Source organism: Triturus cristatus, chromosome 11, assembly GCF_964204655.1.
Source record: "Triturus cristatus chromosome 11, aTriCri1.1, whole genome shotgun sequence".
NCBI lineage: Eukaryota > Metazoa > Chordata > Amphibia > Caudata > Salamandridae > Triturus > Triturus cristatus.
In genome coordinates this window covers 1,142,196,510-1,142,211,237 of record NC_140594.1, presented here as the reverse complement: position 1 = coordinate 1,142,211,237, position 14,728 = coordinate 1,142,196,510, and the positions used below count along the sequence as shown (strand labels likewise).

The following is a 14,728-nucleotide window of genomic DNA, read 5'->3' as shown; positions in this document are numbered from 1 at the left end:
TATTTTGCTGGGGGCAGGCAATGAAAGGGCTGAGCCCCGACCAGACATTATAACCCCAGCATCCCTATTTTAAAAAGCATTTCTAGGCGATATCTAGCCTCTGAAAATAATAGGCAAGATCCACCGATAAATCTGGCAAAAGTCCCCAAGATTTTGTGCATACTTGTGCTCTCACCTGAATGCAGCGCCACCTTGTAACCATCGGATGTAACTGCGGCTCAGAAAAATGTTTTATCAGAGGGCAAGTTGAGAGGACTCCAAGTGGCAGATTTCCACGGAAAGAGCCTCTCACTGCAGCAGGAAGGTTGGATACTTTAAATTGGCATAGTTTCCTGTCCAGCATCCTCTCACGTCCCGAACGCTCCCAAAGGCTCAAAAGCCTCACACCGGGCAAGCCCTCACCGGGTAGATCTCTGGCTCCCAGGTAAAGCCAAATCCTGAGTATGCTAGTGCTAGGATCACAGAGAAAGGACAGGGACAGAGAGCTGCTGTCTTGGTAAAGGCCTGAAACGGCTAATTCCTAAGAGGGTCTGCACTTTCAGTTATGACTGACTGTGAGTGGGAAAGATGAAGATTTTCTGTACCCAGCATACCTTGCGATGTGCTTAGGCAAATGAGGAGAGAGCCCCACCAATCCCTTGCCACTCCGCTGAAAGCTCCTCCTCTGCATAAAGAGAGCACTTTCACAAGGGAGCAGAGTGGCGCAGCGGAAGCGTGCTGGGCCCATAACCCAGAGGTCGATGGATCGAAACCATCCTCTGCTAATATTGCTTGATTTTTCTTCCTAGGACTAATCTGTCATTTCCACCCTGCCAGCAAGGAAAAGCGCAGGCTTGTGCTAGCTATGTGAGAAAAGACTTCTCAACTATCTGTCTCTGCTGTAAATCAAGAGAGTGAACGTCAAAGGATCAACCCTATACTTTGAAAGTAAAGATACCCAATTAGAAGCATAAATGACAGGTGGGACCTTCACACGTTTTTCGGGGCATGCTTTGAATTTCATTCTTCCCTTTTTGTTCTGCTTTTATCAATCTCCTATGCATTTCATGGAATTTACTCCCTTTCTCTTTGCTGCTTTGCTTCCGATGCTGCCCATATGCTCATTTCCACTATTTGTACTGCTGCTTTCCATTTCTTCTCTTCTGCACAGCTTTGTCCTTGGTTTCAATCCCCAGTTCTTTACCCTCTGCAAGACAATTTCTACTGCTTTTCATGTTGGAATCCACACCAAATGCACCATTGGAACGGGTGCAAGATTGCCACTGCACTCGGCGTTGTAACATCTGGAACCTAGAGGACACACATCAGAGGGCGTTGGTGGTATAGTGGTGAGCATAGCTGCCTTCCAAGCAGTTGACCCGGGTTTGATTCCCGGCCAACGCAGTGCAAATATTTATATATTCTCCAAGCAGGATATATTTTAATGCAACATGTCACAAAACTGAAATATCAGAAACAGAATAATCAGCCGTTATATAAAAAAAAAAAAAAACACGTAGGTAGACATCTCGATCGCCTCATCTGCTACATTCATTGTCCCAATATATGCTATTTTCCATAAAGCACTCACCACTCACATGTGCTGATAATAAATATTTTGCTGGGGGCAGGCAATGAAAGGGCTGAGCCCCGACCAGACATTATAACCCCAGCATCCCTATTTTAAAAAGCATTTCTAGGCGATATCTAGCCTCTGAAAATAATAGGCAAGATCCACCGATAAATCTGGCAAAAGTCCCCAAGATTTTGTGCATACTTGTGCTCTCACCTGAATGCAGCGCCACCTTGTAACCATCGGATGTAACTGCGGCTCAGAAAAATGTTTTATCAGAGGGCAAGTTGAGAGGACTCCAAGTGGCAGATTTCCACGGAAAGAGCCTCTCACTGCAGCAGGAAGGTTGGATACTTTAAATTGGCATAGTTTCCTGTCCAGCATCCTCTCACGTCCCGAACGCTCCCAAAGGCTCAAAAGCCTCGCCCTCACCGGGTAGATCTCTAGCTCCCAGGTAAAGCCAAATCCTGAGTATGCTAGTGCTAGGATCACAGAGAAAGGACAGGGACAGAGAGCTGCTGTCTTGGTAAAGGCCTGAAACGGCTAATTCCTAAGAGGGTCTGCACTTTCAGTTATGACTGACTGTGAGTGGGAAAGATGAAGATTTTCTGTACCCAGCATACCTTGCGATGTGCTTAGGCAAATGAGGAGAGAGCCCCACCAATCCCTTGCCACTCCGCTGAAAGCTCCTCCTCTGCATAAAGAGAGCACTTTCACAAGGGAGCAGAGTGGCGCAGCGGAAGCGTGCTGGGCCCATAACACAGAGGTCGATGGATCGAAACCATCCTCTGCTAATATTGCTTGATTTTTCTTCCTAGGACTAATCTGTCATTTCCACCCTGCCAGCAAGGAAAAGCGCAGGCTTGTGCTAGCTATGTGAGAAAAGACTTCTCAACTATCTGTCTCTGCTGTAAATCAAGAGAGTGAACGTCAAAGGATCAACCCTATACTTTGAAAGTAAAGATACCCAATTAGAAGCATAAATGACAGGTGGGACCTTCACACGTTTTTCGGGGCATGCTTTGAATTTCATTCTTCCCTTTTTGTTCTGCTTTTATCAATCTCCTATGCATTTCATGGAATTTACTCCCTTTCTCTTCGCTGCTTTGCTTCCGATGCTGCCCATATGCTCATTTCCACTATTTGTACTGCTGCTTTCCATTTCTTCTCTTCTGCACAGCTTTGTCCTTGGTTTCAATCCCCAGTTCTTTACCCTCTGCAAGACAATTTCTACTGCTTTTCATGTTGGTATCCACACCAAATGCACCATTGGAACCGGTGCAAGATTGCCACTGCACTCGGCGTTGTAACATCTGGAACCTAGAGGACACACATCAGAGGGCGTTGGTGGTATAGTGGTGAGCATAGCTGCCTTCCAAGCATTTGACCCAGGTTCGATTCCTGGCCAACGCAGTGCAAATATTTATATATTCTCCAAGCAGGATATATTTTAATGCAACATGTCACAAAACTGAAATATCAGAAACAGAATAATCAGCCGTTATATAAAAAAATAAACAAACACGTAGGTAGACATCTCGATCGCCTCATCTGCTACATTCATTGTCCCAATATATGCTATTTTCCATAAAGCACTCACCACACACATGTGCTGATAATAAATATTTTGCTGTGGGCAGGCAATGAAAGGGCTGAGCCCCGACCAGACATTATAACCCCAGCAACCCTATTTTAAAAAGCATTTCTAGGCGATATCTAGCCTCTGAAAATAATAGGCAAGATCCACCGATAAATCTGGCAAAAGTCCCCAAGATTTTGTGCATACTTGTGCTCTCACCTGAATGCAGTGCCACCTTGTAACCATCGGATGTAACTGCGGCTCAGAAAAATGTTTTATCAGAGGGCAAGTTGAGAGGACTCCAAGTGGCAGATTTCCACGGAAAGAGCCTCTCGCTGCAGCAGGAAGGTTGGATACTTCAAATTGGCATAGTTTCCTGTCCAGCGTCCTCTCACGTCCCGAACGCTCCCAAACAATCAAAAGCCTCGCACCGGGCAAGCCCTCACCGTGTAGATCTCTGGCTCCCAGGTAAAGCCAAATCCTGAGTATGCTAGTGCTAGGATCACAGAGAAAGGACAGGGACAGAGAGCTGCTGTCTTGGTAAAGGCCTGAAACGGCTAATTCCTAAGAGGGTCTGCACTTTCAGTTATGACTGACTGTGAGTGGGGAAGATGAAGATTTTCTGTACCCAGCATACCTTGCGATGTGCTTAGGCAAATGAGGAGAGAGCCCCACCAATCCCTTGCCACTCCGCTGAAAGCTCCTCCTCTGCATAAAGAGAGCACTTTCACAAGGGAGCAGAGTGGCGCAGCGGAAGCGTGCTGGGCCCATAACCCAGAGGTCGATGGATCGAAACCATCCTCTGCTAATATTGCTTGATTTTTCTTCCTAGGACTAATCTGTCATTTCCACCCTGCCAGCAAGGAAAAGCGCAGGCTTGTGCTAGCTATGTGAGAAAAGACTTCTCAACTATCTGTCTCTGCTGTAAATCAAGAGAGTGATCGTCAAAGGATCAACCCTATACTTTGAAAGTAAAGATACCCAATTAGAAGCATAAATGACAGGTGGGACCTTCACACGTTTTTCGGGGCATGCTTTGAATTTCATTCTTCCCTTTTTGTTCTGCTTTTATCAATCTCCTATGCATTTCATGGAATTTACTCCCTTTCTCTTCGCTGCTTTGCTTCCGATGCTGCCCATATGCTCATTTCCACTATTTGTACTGCTGCTTTCCATTTCTTCTCTTCTGCACAGCTTTGTCCTTGGTTTCAATCCCCAGTTCTTTACCCTCTGCAAGACAATTTCTACTGCTTTTCATGTTGGAATCCACACCAAATGCACCATTGGAACGGGTGCAAGATTGCCACTGCACTCGGCGTTGTAACATCTGGAACCTAGAAGACACACATCAGAGGGCGTTGGTGGTATAGTGGTGAGCATAGCTGCCTTCCAAGCAGTTGACCCGGGTTCGATTCCCGGCCAACGCAGTGCAAATATTTATATATTCTCCAAGCAGGATATATTTTAATGCAACATGTCACAAAACTGAAATATCAGAAACAGAATAATCAGCCGTTATATAAAAAAACAAACAAACACGTAGGTAGACATCTCGATCGCCTCATCTGCTACATTCATTGTCCCAATATATGCTATTTTCCATAAAGCACTCACCACTCACATGTGCTGATAATAAATATTTTGCTGGGGGCAGGCAATGAAAGGGCTGAGCCCCGACCAGACATTATAACCCCAGCAACCCTATTTTAAAAAGCATTTCTAGGCGATATCTAGCCTCTGAAAATAATAGGCAAGATCCACCGATAAATCTGGCAAAAGTCCCCAAGATTTTGTGCATACTTGTGCTCTCACCTGAATGCAGCGCCACCTTGTAACCATCGGATGTAACTGCGGCTCAGAAAAATGTTTTATCAGAGGGCAAGTTGAGAGGACTCCAAGTGGCAGATTTCCACGGAAAGAGCCTCTCGCTGCAGCAGGAAGGTTGGATACTTCAAATTGGCATAGTTTCCTGTCCAGCGTCCTCTCACGTCCCGAACGCTCCCAAACACTCAAAAGCCTCACACCGGGCAAGCCCTCACCGGGTAGATCTCTGGCTCCCAGGTAAAGCCAAATCCTGAGTATGCTAGTGCTAGGATCACAGAGAAAGGACAGGGACAGAGAGCTGCTGTCTTGGTAAAGGCCTGAAACGGCTAATTCCTAAGAGGGTCTGCACTTTCAGTTATGACTGACTGTGAGTGGGGAAGATGAAGATTTTCTGTACCCAGCATACCTTGCGATGTGCTTAGGCAAATGAGGAGAGAGCCCCACCAATCCCTTGCCACTCCGCTGAAAGCTCCTCCTCTGCATAAAGAGAGCACTTTCACAAGGGAGCAGAGTGGCGCAGCGGAAGCGTGCTGGGCCCATAACACAGAGGTCGATGGATCGAAACCATCCTCTGCTAATATTGCTTGATTTTTCTTCCTAGGACTAATCTGTCATTTCCACCCTGCCAGCAAGGAAAAGCGCAGGCTTGTGCTAGCTATGTGAGAAAAGACTTCTCAACTATCTGTCTCTGCTGTAAATCAAGAGAGTGATCGTCAAAGGATCAACCCTATACTTTGAAAGTAAAGATACCCAATTAGAAGCATAAATGACAGGTGGGACCTTCACACGTTTTTCGGGGCATGCTTTGAATTTCATTCTTCCCTTTTTGTTCTGCTTTTATCAATCTCCTATGCATTTCATGGAATTTACTCCCTTTCTCTTCGCTGCTTTGCTTCCGATGCTGCCCATATGCTCATTTCCACTATTTGTACTGCTGCTTTCCATTTCTTCTCTTCTGCACAGCTTTGTCCTTGGTTTCAATCCCCAGTTCTTTACCCTCTGCAAGACAATTTCTACTGCTTTTCATGTTGGTATCCACACCAAATGCACCATTGGAACCGGTGCAAGATTGCCACTGCACTCGGCGTTGTAACATCTGGAACCTAGAGGACACACATCAGAGGGCGTTGGTGGTATAGTGGTGAGCATAGCTGCCTTCCAAGCAGTTGACCCGGGTTCGATTCCTGGCCAACGCAGTGCAAATATTTATATATTCTCCAAGCAGGATATATTTTAATGCAACATGTCACAAAACTGAAATATCAGAAACAGAATAATCAGCCGTTATATAAAAAAATAAACAAACACGTAGGTAGACATCTCGATCGCCTCATCTGCTACATTCATTGTCCCAATATATGCTATTTTCCATAAAGCACTCACCACTCACATGTGCTGATAATAAATATTTTGCTGGGGGCAGGCAAGGAAAGGGCTGAGCCCCGACCAGACATTATAACCCCAGCAACCCTATTTTAAAAAGCATTTCTAGGCGATATCTAGCCTCTGAAAATAATAGGCAAGATCCACCGATAAATCTGGCAAAAGTCCCCAAGATTTTGTGCATACTTGTGCTCTCACCTGAATGCAGCGCCACCTTGTAACCATCGGATGTAACTGCGGCTCAGAAAAATGTTTTATCAGAGGGCAAGTTGAGAGGACTCCAAGTGGCAGATTTCCACGGAAAGAGCCTCTCGCTGCAGCAGGAAGGTTGGATACTTCAAATTGGCATAGTTTCCTGTCCAGCGTCCTCTCACGTCCCGAACGCTCCCAAACACTCAAAAGCCTCACACCGGGTAAGCCCTCACCGGGTAGATCTCTGGCTCCCAGGTAAAGCCAAATCCTGAGTATGCTAGTGCTAGGATCACAGAGAAAGGACAGGGACAGAGAGCTGCTGTCTTGGTAAAGGCCTGAAACGGCTAATTCCTAAGAGGGTCTGCACTTTCAGTTATGACTGACTGTGAGTGGGGAAGATGAAGATTTTCTGTACCCAGCATACCTTGCGATGTGCTTAGGCAAATGAGGAGAGAGCCCCACCAATCCCTTGCCACTCCGCTGAAAGCTCCTCCTCTGCATAAAGAGAGCACTTTCACAAGGGAGCAGAGTGGCGCAGCGGAAGCGTGCTGGGCCCATAACCCAGAGGTCGATGGATCGAAACCATCCTCTGCTAATATTGCTTGCTTTTTCTTCCTAGGACTAATCTGTCATTTCCACCCTGCCAGCAAGGAAAAGCGCAGGCTTGTGCTAGCTATGTGAGAAAAGACTTCTCAACTATCTGTCTCTGCTGTAAATCAAGAGAGTGATCGTCAAAGGATCAACCCTATACTTTGAAAGTAAAGATACCCAATTAGAAGCATAAATGACAGGTGGGACCTTCACACGTTTTTCGGGGCATGCTTTGAATTTCATTCTTCCCTTTTTGTTCTGCTTTTATCAATCTCCTATGCATTTCATGGAATTTACTCCCTTTCTCTTCGCTGCTTTGCTTCCGATGCTGCCCATATGCTCATTTCCACTATTTGTACTGCTGCTTTCCATTTCTTCTCTTCTGCACAGCTTTGTCCTTGGTTTCAATCCCCAGTTCTTTACCCTGTGCAAGACAATTTCTACTGCTTTTCATGTTGGTATCCACACCAAATGCACCATTGGAACCGGTGCAAGATTGCCACTGCACTCGGCGTTGTAACATCTGGAACCTAGAGGACACACATCAGAGGGCGTTGGTGGTATAGTGGTGAGCATAGCTGCCTTCCAAGCAGTTGACCCGGGTTCGATTCCCGGCCAACGCAGTGCAAATATTTATATATTCTCCAAGCAGGATATATTTTAATGCAACATGTCACAAAACTGAAATATCAGAAACAGAATAATCAGCCGTTATATAAAAAAATAAACAAACACGTAGGTAGACATCTCGATCGCCTCATCTGCTACATTCATTGTCCCAATATATGCTATTTTCCATAAAGCACTCACCACTCACATGTGCTGATAATAAATATTTTGCTGGGGGCAGGCAAGGAAAGGGCTGAGCCCCGACCAGACATTATAACCCCAGCAACCCTATTTTAAAAAGCATTTCTAGGCGATATCTAGCCTCTGAAAATAATAGGCAAGATCCACCGATAAATCTGGCAAAAGTCCCCAAGATTTTGTGCATACTTGTGCTCTCACCTGAATGCAGCGCCACCTTGTAACCATCGGATGTAACTGCGGCTCAGAAAAATGTTTTATCAGAGGGCAAGTTGAGAGGACTCCAAGTGGCAGATTTCAACGGAAAGAGCCTCTCGCTGCAGCAGGAAGGTTGGATACTTCAAATTGGCATAGTTTCCTGTCCAGCGTCCTCTCACGTCCCGAACGCTCCCAAACGCTCAAAAGCCTCCCCTCACCGGGTAGATCTCTAGCTCCCAGGTAAAGCCAAATCCTGAGTATGCTAGTGCTAGGATCACAGAGAAAGGACAGGGACAGAGAGCTGCTGTCTTGGTAAAGGCCTGAAACGGCTAATTCCTAAGAGGGTCTGCACTTTCAGTTATGACTGACTGTGAGTGGGGAAGATGAAGATTTTCTGTACCCAGCATACCTTGCGATGTGCTTAGGCAAATGAGGAGAGAGCCCCTCCAATCCCTTGCCACTCCGCTGAAAGCTCCTCCTCTGCATAAAGAGAGCACTTTCACAAGGGAGCAGAGTGGCGCAGCGGAAGCGTGCTGGGCCCATAACCCAGAGGTCGATGGATCGAAACCATCCTCTGCTAATATTGCTTGATTTTTCTTCCTAGGACTAATCTGTCATTTCCACCCTGCCAGCAAGGAAAAGCGGAGGCTTGTGCTAGCTATGTGAGAAAAGACTTCTCAACTATCTGTCTCTGCTGTAAATCAAGAGAGTGATCGTCAAAGGATCAACCCTATACTTTGAAAGTAAAGATACCCAATTAGAAGCATAAATGACAGGTGGGACCTTCACACGTTTTTCGGGGCATGCTTTGAATTTCATTCTTCCCTTTTTGTTCTGCTTTTATCAATCTCCTATGCATTTCATGGAATTTACTCCCTTTCTCTTCGCTGCTTTGCTTCCGATGCTGCCCATATGCTCATTTCCACTATTTGTACTGCTGCTTTCCATTTCTTCTCTTCTGCACAGCTTTGTCCTTGGTTTCAATCCCCAGTTCTTTACCCTCTGCAAGACAATTTCTACTGCTTTTCATGTTGGTATCCACACCAAATGCACCATTGGAACCGGTGCAAGATTGCCACTGCACTCGGCGTTGTAACATCTGGAACCTAGAGGACACACATCAGAGGGCGTTGGTGGTATAGTGGTGAGCATAGCTGCCTTCCAAGCAGTTGACCCGGGTTCGATTCCCGGCCAACGCAGTGCAAATATTTATATATTCTCCAAGCAGGATATATTTTAATGCAACATGTCACAAAACTGAAATATCAGAAACAGAATAATCAGCCATTATATAAAAAAATAAACAAACACATAGGTAGACATCTCGATCGCCTCATCTGCTACATTCATTGTCCCAATATATGCTATTTTCCATAAAGCACTCACCACTCACATGTGCTGATAATAAATATTTTGCTGGGGGCAGGCAATGAAAGGGCTGAGCCCCGACCAGACATTATAACCCCAGCATCCCTATTTTAAAAAGCATTTCTAGGCGATATCTAGCCTCTGAAAATAATAGGCAAGATCCACCGATAAATCTGGCAAAAGTCCCCAAGATTTTGTGCATACTTGTGCTCTCACCTGAATGCAGTGCCACCTTGTAACCATCGGATGTAACTGCGGCTCAGAAAAATGTTTTATCAGAGGGCAAGTTGAGAGGACTCCAAGTGGCAGATTTCCACGGAAAGAGCCTCTCGCTGCAGCAGGAAGGTTGGATACTTCAAATTGGCATAGTTTCCTGTCCAGCGTCCTCTCACGTCCCGAACGCTCCCAAACACTCAAAAGCCTCACACCGGGCAAGCCCTCACCGTGTAGATCTCTGGCTCCCAGGTAAAGCCAAATCCTGAGTATGCTAGTGCTAGGATCACAGAGAAAGGACAGGGACAGAGAGCTGCTGTCTTGGTAAAGGCCTGAAACGGCTAATTCCTAAGAGGGTCTGCACTTTCATTTATGACTGACTGTGAGTGGGGAAGATGAAGATTTTCTGTACCCAGCATACCTTGCGATGTGCTTAGGCAAATGAGGAGAGAGCCTCACCAATCCCTTGCCACTCCGCTGAAAGCTCCTCCTCTGCATAAAGAGAGCACTTTCACAAGGGAGCAGAGTGGCGCAGCGGAAGCGTGCTGGGCCCATAACCCAGAGGTCGATGGATCGAAACCATCCTCTGCTAATATTGCTTGATTTTTCTTCCTAGGACTAATCTGTCATTTCCACCCTGCCAGCAAGGAAAAGCGCAGGCTTGTGCTAGCTATGTGAGAAAAGACTTCTCAACTATCTGTCTCTGCTGTAAATCAAGAGAGTGATCGTCAAAGGATCAACCCTATACTTTGAAAGTAAAGATACCCAATTAGAAGCATAAATGACAGGTGGGACCTTCACACGTTTTTCGGGGCATGCTTTGAATTTCATTCTTCCCTTTTTGTTCTGCTTTTATCAATCTCCTATGCATTTCATGGAATTTACTCCCTTTCTCTTTGCTGCTTTGCTTCCGATGCTGCCCATATGCTCATTTCCACTATTTGTACTGCTGCTTTCCATTTCTTCTCTTCTGCACAGCTTTGTCCTTGGTTTCAATCCCCAGTTCTTTACCCTCTGCAAGACAATTTCTACTGCTTTTCATGTTGGAATCCACACCAAATGCACCATTGGAACGGGTGCAAGATTGCCACTGCACTCGGCGTTGTAACATCTGGAACCTAGAGGACACACATCAGAGGGCGTTGGTGGTATAGTGGTGAGCATAGCTGCCTTCCAAGCAGTTGACCCGGGTTTGATTCCCGGCCAACGCAGTGCAAATATTTATATATTCTCCAAGCAGGATATATTTTAATGCAACATGTCACAAAACTGAAATATCAGAAACAGAATAATCAGCCGTTATATAAAAAAAAAAAAACACGTAGGTAGACATCTCGATCGCCTCATCTGCTACATTCATTGTCCCAATATATGCTATTTTCCATAAAGCACTCACCACTCACATGTGCTGATAATAAATATTTTGCTGGGGGCAGGCAATGAAAGGGCTGAGCCCCGACCAGACATTATAACCCCAGCATCCCTATTTTAAAAAGCATTTCTAGGCGATATCTAGCCTCTGAAAATAATAGGCAAGATCCACCGATAAATCTGGCAAAAGTCCCCAAGATTTTGTGCATACTTGTGCTCTCACCTGAATGCAGCGCCACCTTGTAACCATCGGATGTAACTGCGGCTCAGAAAAATGTTTTATCAGAGGGCAAGTTGAGAGGACTCCAAGTGGCAGATTTCCACGGAAAGAGCCTCTCACTGCAGCAGGAAGGTTGGATACTTTAAATTGGCATAGTTTCCTATCCAGCGTCCTCTCACGTCCCGAACGCTCCCAAACGCTCAAAAGCCTCGCCCTCACCGGGTAGATCTCTGGCTCCCAGGTAAAGCCAAATCCTGAGTATGCTAGTGCTAGGATCACAGAGAAAGGACAGGGACAGAGAGCTGCTGTCTTGGTAAAGGCCTGAAACGGCTAATTCCTAAGAGGGTCTGCACTTTCAGTTATGACTGACTGTGAGTGGGAAAGATGAAGATTTTCTGTACCCAGCATACCTTGCGATGTGCTTAGGCAAATGAGGAGAGAGCCCCACCAATCCCTTGCCACTCCGCTGAAAGCTCCTCCTCTGCATAAAGAGAGCACTTTCACAAGGGAGCAGAGTGGCGCAGCGGAAGCGTGCTGGGCCCATAACCCAGAGGTCGATGGATCGAAACCATCCTCTGCTAATATTGCTTGATTTTTCTTCCTAGGACTAATCTGTCATTTCCACCCTGCCAGCAAGGAAAAGCGCAGGCTTGTGCTAGCTATGTGAGAAAAGACTTCTCAACTATCTGTCTCTGCTGTAAATCAAGAGAGTGATCGTCAAAGGATCAACCCTATACTTTGAAAGTAAAGATACCCAATTAGAAGCATAAATGACAGGTGGGACCTTCACACGTTTTTCGGGGCATGCTTTGAATTTCATTCTTCCCTTTTTGTTCTGCTTTTATCAATCTCCTATGCATTTCATGGAATTTACTCCCTTTCTCTTCGCTGCTTTGCTTCCGATGCTGCCCATATGCTCATTTCCACTATTTGTACTGCTGCTTTCCATTTCTTCTCTTCTGCACAGCTTTGTCCTTGGTTTCAATCCCCAGTTCTTTACCCTCTGCAAGACAATTTCTACTGCTTTTCATGTTGGTATCCACACCAAATGCACCATTGGAACCGGTGCAAGATTGCCACTGCACTCGGCGTTGTAACATCTGGAACCTAGAGGACACACATCAGAGGGCGTTGGTGGTATAGTGGTGAGCATAGCTGCCTTCCAAGCAGTTGACCCAGGTTCGATTCCTGGCCAACGCAGTGCAAATATTTATATATTCTCCAAGCAGGATATATTTTAATGCAACATGTCACAAAACTGAAATATCAGAAACAGAATAATCAGCCGTTATATAAAAAAATAAACAAACACGTAGGTAGACATCTCGATCGCCTCATCTGCTACATTCATTGTCCCAATATATGCTATTTTCCATAAAGCACTCACCACTCACATGTGCTGATAATAAATATTTTGCTGGGGGCAGGCAAGGAAAGGGCTGAGCCCCGACCAGACATTATAACCCCAGCAACCCTATTTTAAAAAGCATTTCTAGGCGATATCTAGCCTCTGAAAATAATAGGCAAGATCCACCGATAAATCTGGCAAAAGTCCCCAAGATTTTGTGCATACTTGTGCTCTCACCTGAATGCAGCGCCACCTTGTAACCATCGGATGTAACTGCGGCTCAGAAAAATGTTTTATCAGAGGGCAAGTTGAGAGGACTCCAAGTGGCAGATTTCCACGGAAAGAGCCTCTCGCTGCAGCAGGAAGGTTGGATACTTCAAATTGGCATAGTTTCCTGTCCAGCGTCCTCTCACGTCCCGAACGCTCCCAAACGCTCAAAAGCCTCCCCTCACCGGGTAGATCTCTAGCTCCCAGGTAAAGCCAAATCCTGAGTATGCTAGTGCTAGGATCACAGAGAAAGGACAGGGACAGAGAGCTGCTGTCTTGGTAAAGGCCTGAAACGGCTAATTCCTAAGAGGGTCTGCACTTTCAGTTATGACTGACTGTGAGTGGGGAAGATGAAGATTTTCTGTACCCAGCATACCTTGCGATGTGCTTAGGCAAATGAGGAGAGAGCCCCTCCAATCCCTTGCCACTCCGCTGAAAGCTCCTCCTCTGCATAAAGAGAGCACTTTCACAAGGGAGCAGAGTGGCGCAGCGGAAGTGTGCTGGGCCCATAACCCAGAGGTCGATGGATCGAAACCATCCTCTGCTAATATTGCTTGATTTTTCTTCCTAGGACTAATCTGTCATTTCCACCCTGCCAGCAAGGAAAAGCGCAGGCTTGTGCTAGCTATGTGAGAAAAGACTTCTCAACTATCTGTCTCTGCTGTAAATCAAGAGAGTGATCGTCAAAGGATCAACCCTATACTTTGAAAGTAAAGATACCCAATTAGAAGCATAAATGACAGGTGGGACCTTCACACGTTTTTCGGGGCATGCTTTGAATTTCATTCTTCCCTTTTTGTTCTGCTTTTATCAATCTCCTATGCATTTCATGGAATTTACTCCCTTTCTCTTCGCTGCTTTGCTTCCGATGCTGCCCATATGCTCATTTCCACTATTTGTACTGCTGCTTTCCATTTCTTCTCTTCTGCACAGCTTTGTCCTTGGTTTCAATCCCCAGTTCTTTACCCTCTGCAAGACAATTTCTACTGCTTTTCATGTTGGAATCCACACCAAATGCACCATTGGAACGGGTGCAAGATTGCCACTGCACTCGGCGTTGTAACATCTGGAACCTAGAGGACACACATCAGAGGGCGTTGGTGGTATAGTGGTGAGCATAGCTGCCTTCCAAGCAGTTGACCCGGGTTTGATTCCCGGCCAACGCAGTGCAAATATTTATATATTCTCCAAGCAGGATATATTTTAATGCAACATGTCACAAAACTGAAATATCAGAAACAGAATAATCAGCCGTTATATAAAAAAAAAAAAAAACACGTAGGTAGACATCTCGATCGCCTCATCTGCTACATTCATTGTCCCAATATATGCTATTTTCCATAAAGCACTCACCACTCACATGTGCTGATAATAAATATTTTGCTGGGGGCAGGCAATGAAAGGGCTGAGCCCCGACCAGACATTATAACCCCAGCATCCCTATTTTAAAAAGCATTTCTAGGCGATATCTAGCCTCTGAAAATAATAGGCAAGATCCACCGATAAATCTGGCAAAAGTCCCCAAGATTTTGTGCATACTTGTGCTCTCACCTGAATGCAGCGCCACCTTGTAACCATCGGATGTAACTGCGGCTCAGAAAAATGTTTTATCAGAGGGCAAGTTGAGAGGACTCCAAGTGGCAGATTTCCACGGAAAGAGCCTCTCACTGCAGCAGGAAGGTTGGATACTTTAAATTGGCATAGTTTCCTGTCCAGCGTCCTCTCACGTCCCGAACGCTCCCAAACGCTCAAAAGCCTCACACCGGGCAAGCCCTCACCGGGTAGATCTCTGGCTCCCAGGTAAAGCCAAATCCT

At 45.8% G+C, this 14,728-nt stretch overlaps 4 non-coding genes across 4 annotated transcripts; all 4 read left to right on the top strand.

The window, feature by feature from the left end:
• The first annotated feature begins 4,486 nt into the window (after positions 1-4,486).
• TRNAG-UCC (transfer RNA glycine (anticodon UCC)) lies at positions 4,487-4,558 on the top strand. The gene has a single exon. It is a non-coding gene; the product is annotated as a tRNA-Gly (tRNA).
• Positions 4,559-7,672: 3,114 nt separating this feature from the next.
• On the top strand, positions 7,673-7,744 carry TRNAG-UCC (transfer RNA glycine (anticodon UCC)). Its single transcript has one exon. It is a non-coding gene; the product is annotated as a tRNA-Gly (tRNA).
• Positions 7,745-9,253: 1,509 nt separating this feature from the next.
• TRNAG-UCC (transfer RNA glycine (anticodon UCC)) lies at positions 9,254-9,325 on the top strand. Its single transcript has one exon. It is a non-coding gene; the product is annotated as a tRNA-Gly (tRNA).
• A 3,101-nt stretch (positions 9,326-12,426) lies between these two features.
• On the top strand, positions 12,427-12,498 carry TRNAG-UCC (transfer RNA glycine (anticodon UCC)). The gene has a single exon. It is a non-coding gene; the product is annotated as a tRNA-Gly (tRNA).
• The last annotated feature ends 2,230 nt before the right edge of the window (positions 12,499-14,728 follow it).